This window comes from Pan troglodytes, chromosome 9, assembly GCF_028858775.2.
Source record: "Pan troglodytes isolate AG18354 chromosome 9, NHGRI_mPanTro3-v2.0_pri, whole genome shotgun sequence".
Lineage (NCBI taxonomy): Eukaryota > Metazoa > Chordata > Mammalia > Primates > Hominidae > Pan > Pan troglodytes.
The window spans coordinates 109,103,995-109,123,883 of NC_072407.2; the positions used below are offsets into that span (position 1 = coordinate 109,103,995).

General features: G+C 36.6%; 1 long non-coding RNA gene across 1 annotated transcript; it reads right to left on the bottom strand.

The window, feature by feature from the left end:
- Window positions 1-12,427: 12,427 nt before the first annotated feature.
- On the bottom strand, window positions 12,428-18,834 carry LOC134807303 (uncharacterized). Its single transcript, XR_010147403.1, has 2 exons — window positions 18,734-18,834; window positions 12,428-12,714 (listed from the first exon to the last, which is right to left on the bottom strand). It is a non-coding gene; the product is annotated as an uncharacterized LOC134807303 (long non-coding RNA).
- Window positions 18,835-19,889: the final 1,055 nt, after the last annotated feature.

Consider the following 19,889-nt stretch of genomic DNA (forward strand, 5'->3'; position numbering starts at 1 on the left):
TTTCATTCCAGGGATGCAAACATGGTTCAACAAGCAAGTCAATAAATGTAATTCATCACATAAGCAGAATTGAAAAAAACATATGATCATCTCAATAGGTGCAGAGAAAGCATTTGATAAAATTCAGCACTACTTTATGATAAAAACCCTCAACAAGCTAGCCATAAAAGGGACTTACCTGAAAATAATAAAAGCCACATATGACAAAACTACAGCCAACATCATAATAAATGTGGAAAAGTTAAAAGCATTCCCCTTAAGAACTAGAACAAGACAAGGATGACCCCTTTCACCAATTCTATTCGACATAGTACTAGAAGTTCTAGTCAGAGCAATTAGGAAAGAGAAAGAAATAAAGGACATCCAATTGGAGAAGAGTAAGTCAAACGATCTCTGTTTGACAATGATATGAACTTATCATTCATATATATCTAAAAAATATATATGAATAAATTCATATATATCTAAGAAATCCTAAAGACTCCTCCAAAAGACTCCTAGATCTGATAAATGAATTTGGTAAAGTCTCAGGTTACTAAATCAATGAACACAAATCAATAGCACCACTATACACCAACAACAACCAAGCTGAGAATCAAATTAAGAATTTCATCCCTTTTAAAATAGCTGAAAAAAAAATACCTAGGAATATACTTAACCAAGAAGATGAAAGATCTCTACAAGAACTCCAAACACTGCTGAAAGAAAGCATAGATGACACAAATAAATGGAAATACATCCCATGTTCATGGATTGGAAGAATCAATATCATGAAAATGACCATACTGTCCAAAGCAATCTACAGATTCAATGTAATTCCTATCAAAATACCAACATCATCTTTCACAGAATCAGAAAAAAATCCTAAAATTCATATGGAACCAAAAAAGAGCTTGAATACCCAAAGTAATCTTAAGGAAAAAGAATAAATCTGGAGGCATAACATTACCTGACTTCTAACTATACTACAAGGCTATAGTAACCAAAACAGCATGGTAGTGGTATTAAAGTAGATACATAAACCAATGGAATATATTAGAAAAGCCAGAAAGAAAGCTAAATACTTACAACCAACTGATCTTTGACAAAGCATACAAAAACATAAATTGGGGAAAGGACACCCTATTTAATAAATGGGGCTGGAAAAATTAGATAGCCATACATAGAAGAATGAAACAGTTTCCCTATCTCTCACCATATAAAAAAATTAACTCAAGATGGATTAAAGACTTAAATCTAAGACCAGAAACCATAAAAATTCTAGAAAAAAAAAAAACTAAGAAAAACTCTTCGGGACCTTGGTCTTATGACTAAGACCCCAAAAGCAAATGCAACAAAATCAAAAATAAATAAATGGGATCTAATTAAGATAAAAGGCTTCTATACAGCAAAAGAAATAATCAGAGTAAACAGACAACCTACAGAATGGAAGAAAATATTTGCAAATTATGCATACAACAAAAGACTAATATCCAGAATCTACAAAGAACTCAAACAAATCAGCAAGAAAAAAAAATCTCATTAAAAAGTGGGCAAAGGATATGAATAGACATTTCTCAAAAGAAGATATGCAAATGGCCAAAAACATATGAAAAAAATGTTCAACATCACTAATCATGAGGGAAATACAAATTAAAACCACAATGAGATACCTCCTTACCCCAGCCATAATGGTCATTATTAGAGTCAAAAAACAATAGATGCTGGCATGGATATGGTGAAAAAGGAATGCTTATACACTGGTGGTGGGAATGTAAATTAATAAAACCTCTATGGAAAACGGTAAGGAGATTTCTTAAAGAACTACTCTGCCATTAAAAAAGAACAAAATAATGTATTTTGCAGCAACTTGTATGGAACTAAAGGCTATTATTCTAAGTGAAGTAACTCAGGAATAAAAAAAACCCCACATATTCTAACTTATAAGTGGGAGCTAATCTACGGGTACACAATGGCACACAGCATGATATAATGGACATTGCGGTTTCAGAATTTGGGAAAGCTGGAGCAGGGTGAGGGATAAAAAATTACCTATTGGGTACAATGTACACTACTCGGGTGATAAGTGCAGTAAAATCCTAGACTTCACTACCATACAATTCATTCATGTAACCGAAAACCACTTGTACCTTTAAAGCTATTAAAATAGAAAAAATTTCAAGATTAAAACAGACACTTCATCAAAGATAATATATAAATTAATAAATAAGCATCTGAGAAAAGTATCAACATCATTAGTTATTGGGGATATTTAAATTAAATTAACAGTGAGATACCACTCAGTAGAATGGCTAAAATTTAAAAACTTGATCACACCAAATATTAGCAAATATGTAGAACAATTAGAACTGTCATACATTGTGTGTTGGAATATAAAATGGTACATCCTCTTTGGAAAACAGTTTCGCAGTTTCTTAAAATAGACATACACCTACCATACATCTCATCCATTCCACCTCTAGATGTTTATCTAAGACTAGTAGTTGAGCAAATATTCACAACAAAGACTTGTACACGAATGTTCACAGCAATTCTATCTGCAATAGCCAAAGATCAGAAACAACCTATCAACAGGTGAATGGGTAAACAAATTTTAGTACATCCATAGAAAGGAATACTACTCACCAAAAGGAATGAACAATCAGTATATCCAACAACATAAAGGAATCTCAAAATAATTAGGTGCTAAGTGACAGAAGACAGAGATAAGAGTAGCTTCTTCTGTATGATTTCATTTAATTAAAATTCTAGAAAATGCAAAGTAACTCTAATTCCAGGAAGTACAGCAGTATTCAATGGAAGACGTCAGGGATGTACAGAGAGGGAAGATTTACAAAGGAGCTTGAGGAGATTCTTGAGGGCAATGGATATATTCATTAATTTGATTGTGGTTATGGTTTCAAGTGTATATTCATACACCAAAATTTATCAAATTATATACTTAAATTGAATCGGTTTATTATATATCATATAACTCGGTAAGGTTAAAAAATGAAAGTGGTACTCTAAGTTTATGGGTCTCAAGGTTTGTGAAAGATGTTTTAGATAATTTTATAAACTTAGCTAATATTTTTATAATTTATAATTGTGTCTACACATTTCAGATGCAAGAGAATTCACTGCAAATTTTCTTTCATCTCCTCTCTTTTCTCACCTGGATTAAGTCCTATTAGACACACACTATAAAAGCTCAGTGTAACTTCCGGGTTTAGATAGGTTTTATAATTACTGATCCCTGCTGCAGCTGTTCATGACAAGCTTGAATTAAACAGAAGTACTTCTGACACTTTCTAATCTAAAGCCAACACAAAGTCTCATTTTTCCAATATACGATGACAGCCCAAGACCACACATATCTGTCATAATGAAAATGAGAAAAACTGAACTATTTAAGTGAGAACATTTTCAGACTGGGTAAAAAAAAAAAGTTTCTGTCCATAAGAAATACATGCACATCAAAGTCATTTAGAAAGAACGGAAATAAAATGGAAGAATTATACTAGGAAAATACACACACACAAATACACAGGGAAACTAAAAGTTGGATATTCGTATCAACTGGGGTTTCACAAGAAAAATTGAGATAACAAAGGGCAACTGATAACAATAAAATGTGAACTTTTTATAAAATTTGATGTATTAAATAGTATAATACATTTTTCAAAATGGAATCCTCCCAAAAATAGAACAGAAAGTAAAATAATATATTAAGGTACTTCCAATTCACCTTTTTCATCTCATAGAAAATTAGGTACATAATCAAAATGAGTAACAATATGGAGAATAATTTTTCAAAGTGCAAATTTTGCAACAAACTTCCCTAGGATTCTTGTAAAAGAAAATACATTTCAAGTCTCTACTCTAGCCTATGAAACCAGGTTTTCTGGGAGTGGTACCCAGAAATCATCATTTTTGCAAGCATCTTAAATGATTTTTATGCACTGAGCATATAAATTATATACTTAATAAGATAATACTAACACATTTACATATAAGTATTGCAGTCAACAGAATATATAATTTCTAATCCAGGGACAAATAAATGTTTATAAAAATGGACCAGAAAGTGTATTAAATTTTTAAAAAGTAGAAATAGTAAAGGCTACACTCATTTCAATCATAAAAAAAGAAAGAGAAAAGCTATAAATAAATGTTTTTAGAAAAGAAGGAAACAACACCTTGACCAGCTGAAAATTGAAAGTTTTCTCTTAATATGGGCCAAAGAGATAAACCAAAGTGTAGAAAGTTTTAGAAAATAAAATGGGGGTGATGTACACATTAGAACCTATGGAATGTGATTAAGTAGAGCTCAAGAGATATTTATAACCCTAAACATTTAATTACTATGCAAGAAAGAATAATAGCAAATAAATTCAGAGCTCATTTTAATAAATTAGGAATATAACAGCAAAATAAAACCAAGTAAAAGAGAAGAAAGCAATTATAAAGATTAGAGATTAATGGACTTAAGCTAATTTATATTATATATAACAACATAATAAACACTAGAGCTGCTTCTTAAAAAATAGTAAAGTTAATAGCTGACATGTAATCAAGAACAAAAGATTACATATTCTCTACCTCCATTTATAAAATATCAGTGGTTCCTGGGCCTGGAGGTAGGAACAGGAATTAATTGCAAATGAACACGAGGACACTTTTTTGGGTAATCGTTAAACATGAATTGAAATGTATCAATTTACTAAAATTCATCAAACTGTATACTTAAGATGAATAACAAATGTTATGTTTTATATCTTATTTTTACCTCAATAAACTGCTAAAAATACATATTTGTATAGATCTCACTACAGCAATAGAAAAGGTGTAATACCTAAAAATAATGAAGGTGCTATTCTGTGAAAGACAGTGACTAAGACTTGGATGGATAAAAAGATATGACTTGTTCTTGGAGAAGAGAAAGAATGTAAAATACCCTTGAGTTTATCTGTACATTTAATGCAATATCAACAAATAAAACAGAGTAAAATGTTAATTAAACAAATCACATTTAATTGGACAAAATCTGATTATTCAGTGGATAGTTGGGATGGCCACTAAAAGAGGGATAAAAAATAAGAGCCTATTTCACTCTCAACACCTTAACATACACTCAGTGGAAAAAAGAAGGAAAATATTTTGTGTAATTTAAAGTACAGAGGGTAACTTTTCTAGAGAGCACACATAACCCAGAAACCATGAAGAAGGAAATGGATGAAACTGACTACATAAAAATTAAAAATGCATTAATGGTAAAGACACACACATACACACACACAACAAACTATTAAAAAATCCAATATTTTTGACAAAGACATAATTCTATTGTTGTAGAAATAACTCTTTAAAATTCCACATCCAATGTATCAATGAAACTTGTTGGCTCTATTGCCACCACATATTTTGCACCTGAGCATTTCTTATCACCTTACACTGCTGCCCTGAGTCTGTAACCATCACATCTTACCTAGATTATTTCAACAGCCTTCTAATTGATCTATCTCTGCCCTTGCTTACTTCCAAGTGATTCTCAAATAGCAGCTAATGTAATCCAGTTAAAACTATAACACTTCTGCTCAAAAACCTCCAATAACTTCCCATTTTAAATGGCTGTCAAGCTAACAACTAGCTGCATGAGCTTAGAAGTGCCTTCTCTAGTTCCAGTCAGTCCTTCAGATGACTGCATTTTCAACTAACACCTGCACTACAACCTCATAGTAAATCCTGAGCCAGAACCACCAAGCTAAAACCCTGAGCTGCAGAAACCATGAGACATAAGTGCCTTCTAAGACTAAGTTTTAAAGTAACTTACTACACGGTAATATATAACTAATACAGAGCCTCTCAATCTACCTTTCATGTCTTATCTCTTCTTGTACAGTTTGCATCCCTGTATCTGGAAACTACATTATGGGCAAATTCATTCTATACTCTGGTTAGAATCTATTTGGCTGACTGAATTTTTATTTCAATAATGATATTTCTCATAGACATTGCTCTTTCTTCTTTTCTTCCTTGTTTCAAGTTTTCTGATTCTTTTTTAGTGAAGTGATACTTTCATTTGGGCCTTTGATCATCTTCAAAATAGTTATTCTAAACTTTTTTCAGGAACACAGTTATAATATTAATTTCATCTGGATTAATTTCAACTGCTAATTATTTATTGTATTGACTGCCTTTTTGACTTTGAGGATCTTCATTTTTAGCCTCATTTTTTGTGAGAGGTGTTTTTGTTATTATTGTCTGTTTGCTTAACATATGTTCACTCTTCCTTTTCTTGTCCTTCCCTCCCTTCCACAAAACTAGTTTTATGGTTATCTCTACCCAGGCTTTTGAACTACTGATTCAGAACCAGGCTTAGGGTGTGATTTTCATGGTAACGGCCCCATAATACCAAGAATACTGTAGATCAAGCCATAAAGCCAGTAATGGCCTTTATTCAAGATTATTTCTGAGAGATTGTGGCCATATCTTCCTGCCTCTTTGGACTTTCAGCTTGCAGCTGCTAAAGACCTGAGCATCACAAAAAGAATAAAATACTTAGGAACACAGCTAACTGGGGAGGTAAAAGATCTCTACAAGAACTCAAACCATTGCTCAAAGAAATCACAGATGACACAAACAAATGGAAAAACATTCCATGCTCATGGATAGGAAAAATCAGTGTCATTAAAATGGTCATACTACCCAAAGTAATTTATAGATTCAATGCTCTTCCTATTAAGCTACCATTGACATTCTTTACAGAACTAGAGAAAACTATTTAAAAAGTCATAAAAGAGCCTGTATAGCCAAGGCAATCCTAAGTAAAAAGAACAAAGCTGGAGACATCACTTTGCCTGACTTCAAACTATACTGCAGCGCTACAATAACTAGAACAGCATGGTGCTGGTACAAAAACAGACACAAAGACCAATGGAACAGAATAGAGAACCCAGAAATAAGGCCACACACCTACAACTATCTGATCTTTGAAACAACTGACAAAAACAAGCAATGGGGAAAGGATTCCCTATTCGATAAATGATGCTGAGATAACTGGTTAGCCATATGCAGAAGATTTAAACTAGACCCTTCTCTTACACTATTTACAAAAATTAACTCAAGATGGATTAAAGACTTAAATGTAAAACCCAAAACTATAAAAAACCATGGAAGACAACCTCGACAATACCATTCAGGCCATAGGCATGGAAAAAGATTTCATGAAGAAGATGCCAAAAGCAAATTGCAACAAAAGCAAAAATTGATAAATGGAATCTAATTAAACTAAAGAGCTTCTGCACAGCAAACGAAACCATCAACAGAGTAAACAGACAATCTACAGAATGGGAGAAAATTTTTGCAAGCTATGCATCTGACAAAGGTCTAATATCCAGCATCTATAAGAAACTTAAGCAAATTTATAAGAAAAGAAAACAACCCCATTAAAAAGTGGGCAAAGGACATGAACAGACACTTTTAGAGGAAAACATGCATGTGACTAACAATCATTTGAAAAAAAGCTCAACATCACTGATCATTAAAAGCAAATCAAAACCACAATGAGATACCATCTAACACCAGTCAGAATGGCTATTACTAAAAAGTCAAAATAACAGATGCTGGTGAGGTTGTGGGGAAAAAGAAACATTTATACACTGTTGGTGGGAGTATAAATTAGATTGACCATTGTGGAAGACAGTGTAATGATTCCTCAAAGATCTAAAGACAGAAATACCATTAGATCCAGCAATTGCATTTGGGTTACACCCAAAGGAATATAAACCATTCTGTTACAAACACACATGCACATGTACATTCATTGCAGCACTATAGACAATATCAATGACAAGGAATCCACCTAAATGCCTTCAATAGTAGACTGCGTAAAGAAAATGTGGTATATATACACCATGGAATACTATGCAGCCATAAAAAGGATCAAGATTATGTTCCTTGCAGGGACATGGATGGAGCTGGAGGCGATTATCCTTAGCAAACTAACACAGGAACAGAAAACCAAACACCATATCTTGTCACTTACAAGTGGGAGCTAAATGATGAGAACACATGATATCATAGAGGGGAACAACACACACTGGGACCTGTCAGTGGGTAAAGAGTGGAAGGAAGGAGAACATCAGGAAAAATAACTAATGGTACTGAGCTGAATAACTGGGTCATGAAATAGTCTGTACAACAAACCTCCATGATACATGTTTACCTACGTAACAAACCTGCACATGTACCCCTGAACTTAAAAGTTAAAAAAAAAAAAGACCTGAGCATCAGTTCAAAGCAGTTTTTTTTCAACTTCTTATGTGTTGAGGGTTGCACGTAGCTCCAATCCAGCACCTGGATTTAAGCAATGGGCATGAGCCAGCCATCTCAAGTGGAGTCCTTTAGGTTCCTCTTATTCCTCAGAAGCTCAAGTCTTAACCAATAAAAAGAGACTAGTCAGAAAAAATAATATATAAAACTGTCATAATCGATGTTTATGGTTCTTCCTGAAGATAAGATGCTTAGAAATAAGTCTGTGCTTACTGAGAGCATAATTTCATGCCTTCCAAGTAATCCTCGCAAATTATGCTAGAGAGAGCCTTTTTCATAATCCACACCTGCTGCAGGGGGCTCTTAAAAACGTCAAAATTCAAATCAGACAATTTTCTTTTTCTATGAACAATGCAGTGCCACATGCAATTCCCTTACAATTTATATGAGCATATTCTCTGTAGATAAGGACTTTTTCAAGCATAAGAGAAAGTACATTTTTTTCTTGCCTAGATTTCCCAAGTCTTACTTATGGTCTTATATTAAAGTGTGTTTACAAGATCCATCACAGTTCTCCATAGTTATCATACTTTCACACTTCAGTGCAGAGAGTTCTGCATTCCATCACTTGCCTTTGTTCATTCATGTGTCCATCAGTTTTTGTCTTTGAATTAATCTTCCTTTACAAGATGAGTAATGAGATTTTAGATGACATTGCAAAATATTAGAAGGAGTTCCTATATGTGAGGAAATTTTGTGTATGTGTGTGTGGGGTGGGGGGTATTAATGAGAAAATATGTCATTCTCAACAGTGGTTTCAATTAAATACTTGAAGTCTTGAAAGGTGAGCCTAAGAAAATCCCCCAGAATGTTAAAATGCCAAAGATAAGCTGAAGATCCAGCCATGGGAAGAAGTAATGGACTGGAAAATAAGCCCCTAGGTGGGGGTAAGTTCTTTATGTCCAGCCTCACTGCTGACTTGTCTTTCATGGATAAATGGCTACACTACCCTGTTCAGTAGTTCCATTTGCTCATTCTTCTGAGCCTAGCTTCAATGGCATTTCAAGGCTATATATTTCTATTACTCTCACAACAGCAAAATAAGTTTTCTTTTCATATGCACTGCCACAATGCCTTATGTATATCTATATTTTAAGTACATTAAATTGCCTACTTAAATATATGATTACTCCTCAGGCTAAACTGACATCTCAGGGTTTAACTCCTGCAAAACTATCTGCAACAAGGCTGCCTGCTATGGGAAGACTTCCCTGACTCTCCCAGGAACACTTAGATTCTCCTCTCCAGTGCTTCTGAAGAAAGGCAGGCAAGCCCCCAAATTGGGGCTTATCCCAGGAGAGTTCTTGGTTTCATCCAGGAAAGAATTCAAGGGTAAGCTGGTGGTGTTAAACAGCAACGTCTACTGAAGCAGCAGTGTACACCAGGAGAGATACTGCTCCTTGTGAAGCAGGGCTATCTCATAAGCAGTGTGCCCAGAGTAACAGCTTAAAGGCAGTTCTGCAGTCATATTTACGCCCACTTTTAATTACATGCAAATTAAGGGGCAAATTATGCTTTCTTTCCTGCATTAGCAATATTCCCAGAAAGATAGGCCAGTACCTGTTATTGTACATTGGCTGATTGTTTGCTGCATCTGAAGTTTTATTCCAGTTAAAGAAAATGAATCCTTCAAGAGATTTTTGCTAGTGCTGTTATTTTCTCAATATGTTGTTCTTCCTGTCCAAGATAAGTGTAACACCATCTTTACTTTTCAGTCATGCCATACAGTAAGAGCCATGCCATCTATATATTGAGAATGGCCTGGTAAGGGGCTGAGAACAAATGACAATTGGATACCTAAGATGAAACTCACCATGGATATTTCAAGGAAAACTTGATGACAATTTGAACTTGATTTTTCATTTTACATAATGCAGCATGGATACCTTAGATGCTACTAACCATGGACATTTCAAGGACAACTTAATTTGAACTTGATTCTTCATTTTACATAATACAATATATCTGAAGTTCTCTCTAAAATAAGGTTGGCTCAAAGGTCTAGATCCAGGAAGAAACAGCTGCTTTTATTGAGAAAATATGCTGCATCCAGAGGCAGAAAGGCAAGTGCTATGGTTTGAATGTGTTCCCCACAGTTCATGTGTTGGAAACTTAACCCCCAATGCAATAGTGTTGAGAGGTGGGAATTCTAGGAGGTGATTAGGTCATAAGGGTTCTGCTCTCATAATTGGATTGATGTTATTATCAAGAAAGTGGGTTAGTCATTACAGGAGTAGATGCCTGATAAAAGAATGAGTTCAACCCCTTCTCTTGCTCTCTTTCCTGCCCATGTAATGATTTTCATTATGTTATGACACAGCAAGAAGGGCCTCACCAAATGCATGCCCCTGGACCTTGGACTTCCCAGCCTCTAGATCTATAAAAAGTAAATCTCTGTTTTTTATCAATTACCCAGTATCAAGTATTCTGTTATAACATTACAAAATAAACTAAGACAGCAAGCATCAAGAATCTTTCTTATAATGGCTGCGACTGCAGACCAATATGCACAACATGTGGTCATAAACATGCACAAAGGACTTGCTGTCATGAATTGCTAGGCTTTTAGTCATCCATACACTGTGACACATTTCAAAGGCCACACTAGCTATTTTCTCAGTTACCAGAAAACATATTATGCTTTCTATAAAATTACTGTCATCATCATTATTAATGTTATTGTTAGTCAGAGGTTTGCAATGGACCAGAAATGGAAACTGACAAAAGGATTCTCATCTTCAAAGTCACACAAACATACACACACACACACACACACACACACACACTGTTAATAGTCTCTGTTAATGCTACTTACTGATCTGTCATTACAGGAATTTTCCCAATATGATGGGCAAAAGTAAAATAATTCAAGTGACAGAAACAAGCTTCAGTTGTTTAATCATGGATTATAAAGAATGAAATTTATATATGAATATATAATTACTGCTACTTCACTAGTTATATAAAGTCCAAATTGAACCTCACTCAAGGAAATTTAATAATGAAAGTTCAAAGCAATTTTTGTCATATGCTGTCTATGTCAAGACCTTAGATTGAAAGCAACAGAAATCAAGTGTAGCTTGAGCAAAAAAAAAAAGTTGAGTAGAAAGATAAGAAACATTAACAGTAAGAATGGATAAATATGCTTAGAAGTGGGTAAGAACAAAACCAGAAACTACAGAGTCTTATAGCAGAAACAATTTGGTCAAGTCACTGCCAGAACGAATGTATTCCTACCAAGATGCAAATTTCAGGAAGGAAGCAACTAATTGGCTTTGTCAAATGCCTGCCCCTTGGCTAAGAAGGTCAATGCACACACTTAACATTTCCATCAAATTGTACCCAATAAGGATGACATGACGCTATTTCCTGAAAGTAAATTAGGATGCTTTGGGGTAAAGGAAATAGATACTTAATCAACAACAAAAAAATCAATTGAATCCAAAAAGAATAAAATAATAAAACCGCTGTTCATATGTACTATTGTTTTTTCATTGGCAATTCCATTACCGAATCAAATTGGGGACATGAAAGTTTATTTAACATTCACTTAATAAATTTAGGACATTCTGAGTTTTTCCAGTGATGCATCTACTATCTAATTAACAGCTAGGGATAATTAATGATGTTGACATTTATAACCCTCATTTGTGTCACCAATTCCTGCATCATACTAATTGGCATTTAGAGCCACAGGAAACATGTTTTCGAACTGAACACTGACACCATCATGCTGATGCAGTTTTTTTGAACTCAAAGACCCATTGTCCTGTTGGCATATTAGTATGATTTTTAATTGCATTTGTTTAGAGGAATTACTCTGAATACATGAGAACTTTGAATAGGTACATGTTATGTCTACTTTTACAGTTAGAAGTTATAAGCATGAGTTCGCTCCCTACGGTACTTTTCAATATTTTTGTAAAGTAAATATGTAACAAGCATGACCATGTGTACATTTGGGTTTAGTAGCAGAAGACTGTTTAGTACTCTAAATTTAAGAGAAAAAAAATACACCTTGCTGAAAAAGTGCATAACTAAGAACACTACACTCCTGAGCCAAAGAGTGTATATTGTGCCCCCTTTTTTACATAATTACAAAATAAGCTGACACTTGTACTCTTTAACATGTTGAGTTTATTAGATAGTATTTGGGTTTATGGGAAGAGAGAGGAAACAGACTGAGGAAAGGAGGGACAAAGGAGAGGTGACAAAAAAGAACAGAAAAAGGAGAGAGAGTAAGGGCTGTCTCCTCTTCCTGTCGCTTCTGTACTCTTCTCTTTTACACAAGGACCAAATAAATAATTATTCTTCAACAATCTAAGTGACTCATCTTCAGTCACAGGTGCTTCACTCCAACCACCATTAGATTCAGCAAATTTAGATGATTTGCTGAAATGCCTAATAGATATAAACACAGTATTTTTTGGAGCTTCCAAAGGTCAACAATATGTCCATACTTTTATATCAGTTACAGAATATAGTTTCTTACTAGTTCTAACAAACCTCAAGGGTTTTTTTTGTTTTTTTTTCTAAAGGAAGTGAAGCAAGATAGCCAAATGGAACTCTCTGGCAATCATTCCCCACAGGAAGAACACCAAATCAAAAAACTATCTGCATAAAAAAGCATCTTCATAGAACCAAAAATCAGGTGAGTGATTACAGTGCCTGGTTTTAACATTACAGCAAAGGAAGAGGCACTGAAGAGGGTAGAGAAGACCATACTGAATTGCCAGTGCAACCCTCCCTGATTCCCCAGCAGCACCATGCAGTGTGAGAGAATCTGTGTGCTTGGGGGATGAAGAGAGCAGTGATTGTGGAACTTTCCATTGGAACTCAGAGCTGACAGGTCACAGTGAAAAGGAACACAGAGCAGAATTCAGCCAGCACCAAGGGAGGGAGGATTTAGACCTGACCTAGCTAGACAGGAATTGCCCATTCCAGTGGTCAGAACCTGAGTTCCAGCTGAGCCCACCACTGTGGGTTAAAGTGCTCTGGGGTTCTAAATAGATTTCAAAGGCAGTCTAAGCCACAAAAACTGCAATTCCTGGGCAAGTCCTGGTGCTGTGATGGGCTCAGAGCCAGTGGACTTGGGGTGCATGCAACTTAGTGAAACACCAACCAGGGGAGCGTAGGGAGTGCCCCAGGCAGGGCAGCTCACAGCACCAGGAGAGACTCCTTCCTTCTGCTTGAAGAGAGGAGGAGGAGAATAAAGAGGACTTTGTGTTGAAACTTGGATACCAGCTCAGCCACAGCAGGATAAGGCACCAGGCAAACTACTAAGGCACCCATTCCAGACCCTAGCTCCTGGATGACATTTCCAGACATAACCTGGGCCAGAAGGGGACCCACTGCCTTAGGATCCAGTCCTGGCATGATCCATAACCTGCTGACTAAAGAACCCTTAAGACTTGAATAATCATCAGCAGCACCCAGGCAGTACTTGCTGTTGGCCTTGGGTGAGACCCAGTACTGTCCTGGCATCAGGTATGACCAAGCACATTCCCAGCTGTGGTTGCCAGAAGGAGAGACTCTTCCTTGAGAAAAGGAGAGGGAAGAGTAAAAGGTACTTTGTCTTGCAGCTTGGGTACCAGCTCAGTCACAGTGGATCAGAGCACCAAACAGCTCCTATGGCCCCCAGTTCCAGGCCTTGGCTCCTGGGCAGCATCTCTGGACCTACCCGATGCCAGAGCAGAGCCCACTGCCCTGAAGGGAGAGAACTAGGCCTGGCAGCACTTATCATATGCTGTCTGAAGAGCCCATGAGCGTTGAGTGAATCTCAGAGGTAGCCAGGCAGTATGTGCTGCAGGCCTGAGGCAGTGGTGGCCATAGAAGAGGCTCCTGCTTGAGAAAAGAAGAAGAAGAAAGAATGGGGAGGAGTTTGTCACGTGGCTTGGGTACCAGTTCAGCCATGGTAGAATACAGCACTACTTAGATTCCTAAGGTCTCTGACTCCAGGCCATGGCTCCTGAATGGCATTTCTAGACCTGCCCTGGGCTGGGGGGAGCTTGCCACCCTGAAGGGAAGGGCACAAGCCTGGCTGGATTTCCCATCTGCTGACTGAAGAGCCTTCAGGCTTAAGTGAACATCACTGCTAATCAGGCAGGGGTAGCCACAAGCCTATGGTAGGACCAGTGCTCTGCTGGCTTCAGGTCTGACTAAGCAGAGTCCCAGTGGCAGTGGCCTCTGGGATGCTTGAGTCACTCTTCCCCCAGCTCCAAGCAGCTAAGCATAGAGATATGGACTCCACTTGTTTGGGTGAAAGGTATGGAAAAGAACAAGAGTTTCTGCCTGATAATCCAGGGAATTCATTCTGATCTTATCCAAGATCACTAAGGCAAGGCCTTTATGAATCTGCAAAAGTCACAGTGTTCCTGGGCTTGGGGTGCCCCCTAATGCATATACAGCCCCAGTAACCAAAGAGTTATATCACAACACTCAAAACCCTTTGACTACTGGGAAAGCCTTCCCAAAAAGAATGGGTACAAACAAGCCCAGACTGCAAATATTACAATAAATGCCTAACTCTTCAATGCCCAGACAACAACAAACATCCACAAACATCAAGAACATCTAGGAAAACAGTCTCCCCAAATGAACTAAATAAGGCACCTGTGACCAATCCCAGAGTGACAATGATACATGACATTTCAGACAGGGAATTCAAGGTATCTGTTTCGAGGAAGCTCAAAGACATTCAAAATAACACAGAGAAGAAATTCAGAATCCTATCATAAATTTAACAAAGAGATTGAAATAATTTTTAAAAATCAAATAGAAATTCTTGAGCTGAAAAATTCAATGGGCATACTGAAGAATGCATCTGAGTCTCTCAACAGCATAACTGATCAAGCAGAAGAAAGAATTAGTGAGCCTATATAAAAATACACAGAGGAGAAAAAATAATAAAAAAGAATGAATCATGCCCATGAGATTTAGAAAATAGCCTCAAAAGGGCAAATCTAAGAGTTATTGGCCTTAAAGAGGAAGTAGAAAAAGAAATTGGGATAAAAAATTTATTCAAAGTGATAATAAATCTTTTAAACTTCCAAATCTAGAGAAAGATATCAAGATTCAAGTACAAGAAAGTTATAGGACACCAAGGAGATTTAACCCAAATAAGACTACCTGAAGACATTTAATAATCAAACTTCCAAAGGTAAAGGATAAAGAAAGGATACTAAAAGCAACAAGAGAAAAGAAACAAATAACATATAATGAATCTCCTGTACATCTGGCAGCAAATGTGGCCTCCTACAGGCCAGGAAGGAGTGGTATGATATAGTTAAAGTAGTGAAGGAAAAATCTTTTATTCTAGAATAGCATATCCAATCCAGTGAAAATATCCCTCAAACATGAAAGAGAAATTAAAAACTTTTCCCAAACAAAAGCTGAGGGATTTCATCTGCACCAGACTTGTGCTACATAAAATGCTAAAAGGGGATCTTCAGTCTGAAAGAAAAGGACATTAATGAGCACTAAGCAATCATCTGAAGGTGCAATCACTGGTAATAGTAACTACACAGAAAAACACCCAATATTATAACACTGTAATTATGGTATGTAAGCTACTCATATCTTGAGTAGAAAGACTAACAATTAACCAATAAAAAATAATAACTATAACAACTTTTCAAGACATAAACAGTATAATAAGATATAAATAGAAATGACAAAAAGTTAAAAAGTGGGGAATGAAGTTAAAGTGTAGAGTTTTTATTAGTTCTCCTTTTGCTTGTTTATTAAATTGTTTGATTTTTCAGTGCTATTATCAGTTTAAAATAATGGGTTATAAGATGTTATTTGCCAGTCTCATGATAACCTCACATCAAAAAACCTACAACAGATACACAAAAAATAAAAAGCTAGAAATTAAAATATACCACCAGAGAAAATCACTTTCATGAAGAGGAAAACAAGAAGGAAGGAAGGAAGAGAAGGGAAGGGAAGGGAAGGGAAGAGGAGGGGAGGGGAGGGAAGGGGAGAGGGGGAGGGGGGAGGAGGGGGGAGGAGGGGGGAGGGGGGAGGGGGGAGGGGAGGGGAGGGGGAGGGGAGGGGGAGGGGAGGGGGAGGGGAGGGGGAGGGGAGGGGGAGGGGAGGGGGAGGGGAGGGGAGGGGGAGGGGGAGGAGAGGGGGAGGGGAGAGGGGGAGGGGAGGGGAGAAGAGAAGAGGAGGGAAGGTGTGAGGGAGGGAGGAAGAAAAAAGGTCACCAAATAATTAGAAAAAACTAACAAAATGGCAGGAGTAAGTCCTTACTAATCAATAATAACATTGAATATAAATAAACTAAACTTGCCAATCAAAAAATATAGAGTGGTTGAATGGATTAAAAACACACTCACACACACTCACACACACACACACACGCACGCGCGCACACACACATACACGCACGCGCGCGCACACACACACACACACACACACACACACACAAAAGACCTAGTGATCTGTTGCCTACAACAAACACATTACCTATAACGGCACACATAGACTGAAAATAAAGGGATTGAAAAAGATAGTCCATGCAAATAGAAACCAAATAAAAAAGAACAGGAGTAGCTAAGCTTATATCAGACAAAACAGATTTCAAGACAAAAACCATAAAAAGAAACAAAGAAAGTCATTATATAATGATAAAAGGGTCAATTCAGCAAGAGGATGTAACAATTGTAAACATATATGCACTCAATACTGGAGCACCCATATGTATGAAGCAAACATTATTAGAGCTAAGAGAGATAGGCCCCAATACAACAATAGCTGGCAACTTCAATACTCCACTTTCAGCATTGAACAGATTATACAGACAGAAAATCAACAAAGAAACATCAGACTTATTCTGCACTACAGACCAAATGAACCTAATAGATATTTATAGAACATTTTATCCAATGGCTGTAGAACACACATATTTCTCCTCAGCACATAGATTATTCTCAAGGGTAGATCATGTGGTAGGCCACTAAACAAGTCTTTAAAGAGTTCAAAAAAATTGAAATTATATCAAATATCTTTTCTGATCACAATGGAATAAAACTAGAAATTAATAACAAGAGGAACTTTGGAAATTATATCAACACATGGAAATTAAACAATATACTCCTGAATGACTAGTGTGTCACTGAAGAAATTAAAAAGAAAATTGAAAAAAAATTTGAAACAAATAAAGATAGAAAAACACATACCAAAACCCATGGGAAACAACAAAAGCAGACTTAAGAGGGAAATTTATAGCAATAAGTGCCTATATCAAAAAAGTAGAAAAACTTCAAATAAACAACCTAATGATGCATCTTTAAAAAAATAGAAAAGCAAAGCAAACCAAACACAAGATTAGTAGAAAAAAAGAAATAATAAAGGTAAAAGCAGAAATAAATGAAATTGAAACTAAAAAAAAAAAATGCAAAATGAATATCTGATACCCAGATATACCCTGGGTATATCTGATACCCAGGCTCAATGAAACTAAAATCAAAGATGAAAGAGACATTATAACTGGCACTGCAGAAATTCCAAAGATCATTAGAAACTACTATGAGCTAGTATAGGCCAATAAATTGGAAAATCTAGAAAAAAATGGAAAAATTTTTAGTCACATACAACCTACCAAGACTGAACCATGAGAAAATCCAAAACCTGAGTAGACCAATAACAAGTAATGAGATTAAAGCTGTAGTTATAAAGTCTCCAGCAAAGAAAAGCCCAGAAAACAATGGCTTCACTGCTGCATTTTACCAAACATTTATAGAAGAACTAATACCAACTCTACTCAAACTATTCCAAAAAATAGAGAAAGGAAAACTTTGCATATTCTCACTCATTTGTAAGAGCTAAAAATTAAAAAAAAAATGAACTAGGAGATAGAAACTAGAAGGATGATTACCAGTGACTGAGAAGGGTAATTGGGGGCCGGGGAGAGGAAACTGGCAATGGTTAATGGGTACAGAAATATAGTTAGATAGAATGAATATGATCTAGTATTTGATAGCACAACAGGTTGATTACAGTCAACAATAATTTACTGTACACTTAAAAATAACTAAAAGAGTATAATTAGAATGTTTGTAATACAAAGAAAGGATAAATGTTTAAGGCAGTGGACACTCCATTTACTCTGATGTGATTATTATGCATTGTATGACTGTGTCAAAATATCTCATGTACCCCATAAATATATATACCTACTATGTACATACAAAAAGTTAAAAATATTAATAAAAATTTTTAAAGACCTCAATGTGGATGAATATAAGGACTAATCTGGTCAGATCCCCTCGTCCTTAAAAACCTGACTCTGACATTCATTGAGAGGTAATCACACTATTCCATGGCAGCTATCACCATTCCCAGCCCTTCTCTGTGACATCCCATTTCCTCCCAACTCCTCCTTCATAGTTGATGCAGATAATTTTTCACTCACTTCCTTCAGTGCTCATTTCTACTGGCCTTCCTCCCTCCTGGACCATCTGATAGTCCCTGAAGGGGACTGTTTCAAGCCCAAGATTTGAGGCCTGTTCCATCAGGACCCTATTGAGAAACAGACGAAATGCTCAAATTAGAGTAATTCAAGAATGAGTTGCCAGGCATGGTGGCTCAAGCCTGTAATCCCAGCACTTTGGGAGGCTGAGGCAGGCAGATTATAAGATCAGGAGTTCAAGATCAGCCTGGCCAACATAGTGAAACCCCATCTCTACTAAAAATACAAAAATTAGCCAGGTGTGGTGGCACTGAGGATTGCCAACTACTCAGGAGGCTGAGGCGGGAGAATCACTTGAACCTGGGAGGCAGAGGTTGCAGTGAGCCAAGACCACGTCATTGCACTCTAGCCTGTGTGACAGAGTGAGATTTCATCTCAAAAAAAAAAAAAAAAAAAAAAAAGAATGCGTTAATGAAGACATAAGTGCAGTTCCCAGATCAGCATCAGCATCACTTGTTAGGAGTACAAATGCTCAGGCTTCACCCCGCGACCTACTGAATCAAGTGGTTTTAACACTCAAGAACCACTGTTGTAGGAAACCACAAGAGAAAGTACAGGGCCCAGGGGCTAAAGAGCTAGTTACTGCCCTTAGGCCTGGATATAGTACAGAGAAGGTCACCTTCAAGGAGCTGTAACCGTTGGTTCAGGAATGCAGCTAATCTGAGAAGACTTACATTGACAAAATTGGGGTAATAAATGCCCCAGCTTCACTCTCCTCACCCCTTCTGATCTCGTGCTAGGGCTTCCCATTGGAGAAACCTAACTGGAAGCCAAGGATAAAGCAGTCCCCTTATGCAGTCTACACAGGTCAGCCTCTTGAGGGACAGAGCACATCTGGAGAGGTCAATAGATTATATCTGATACCCAGGCAATTCCAGGCTCATCTCATCTCTAGCTGGCCTCACTCACAAAACCTCATCCATTATGCTATTTACAGGGTTTATTAACCACATACTCCTATGTATTCTTCCATCAACACTAATATTCAGCTGAAAAGATCCATAGTGGTTTCATTGTTGCTATAGTCAGGCAGCTTAAACAAAGACAGATAGATATGAGGAATGTGATTATACTGTGATGTAAAGCACCACTAAGGAGA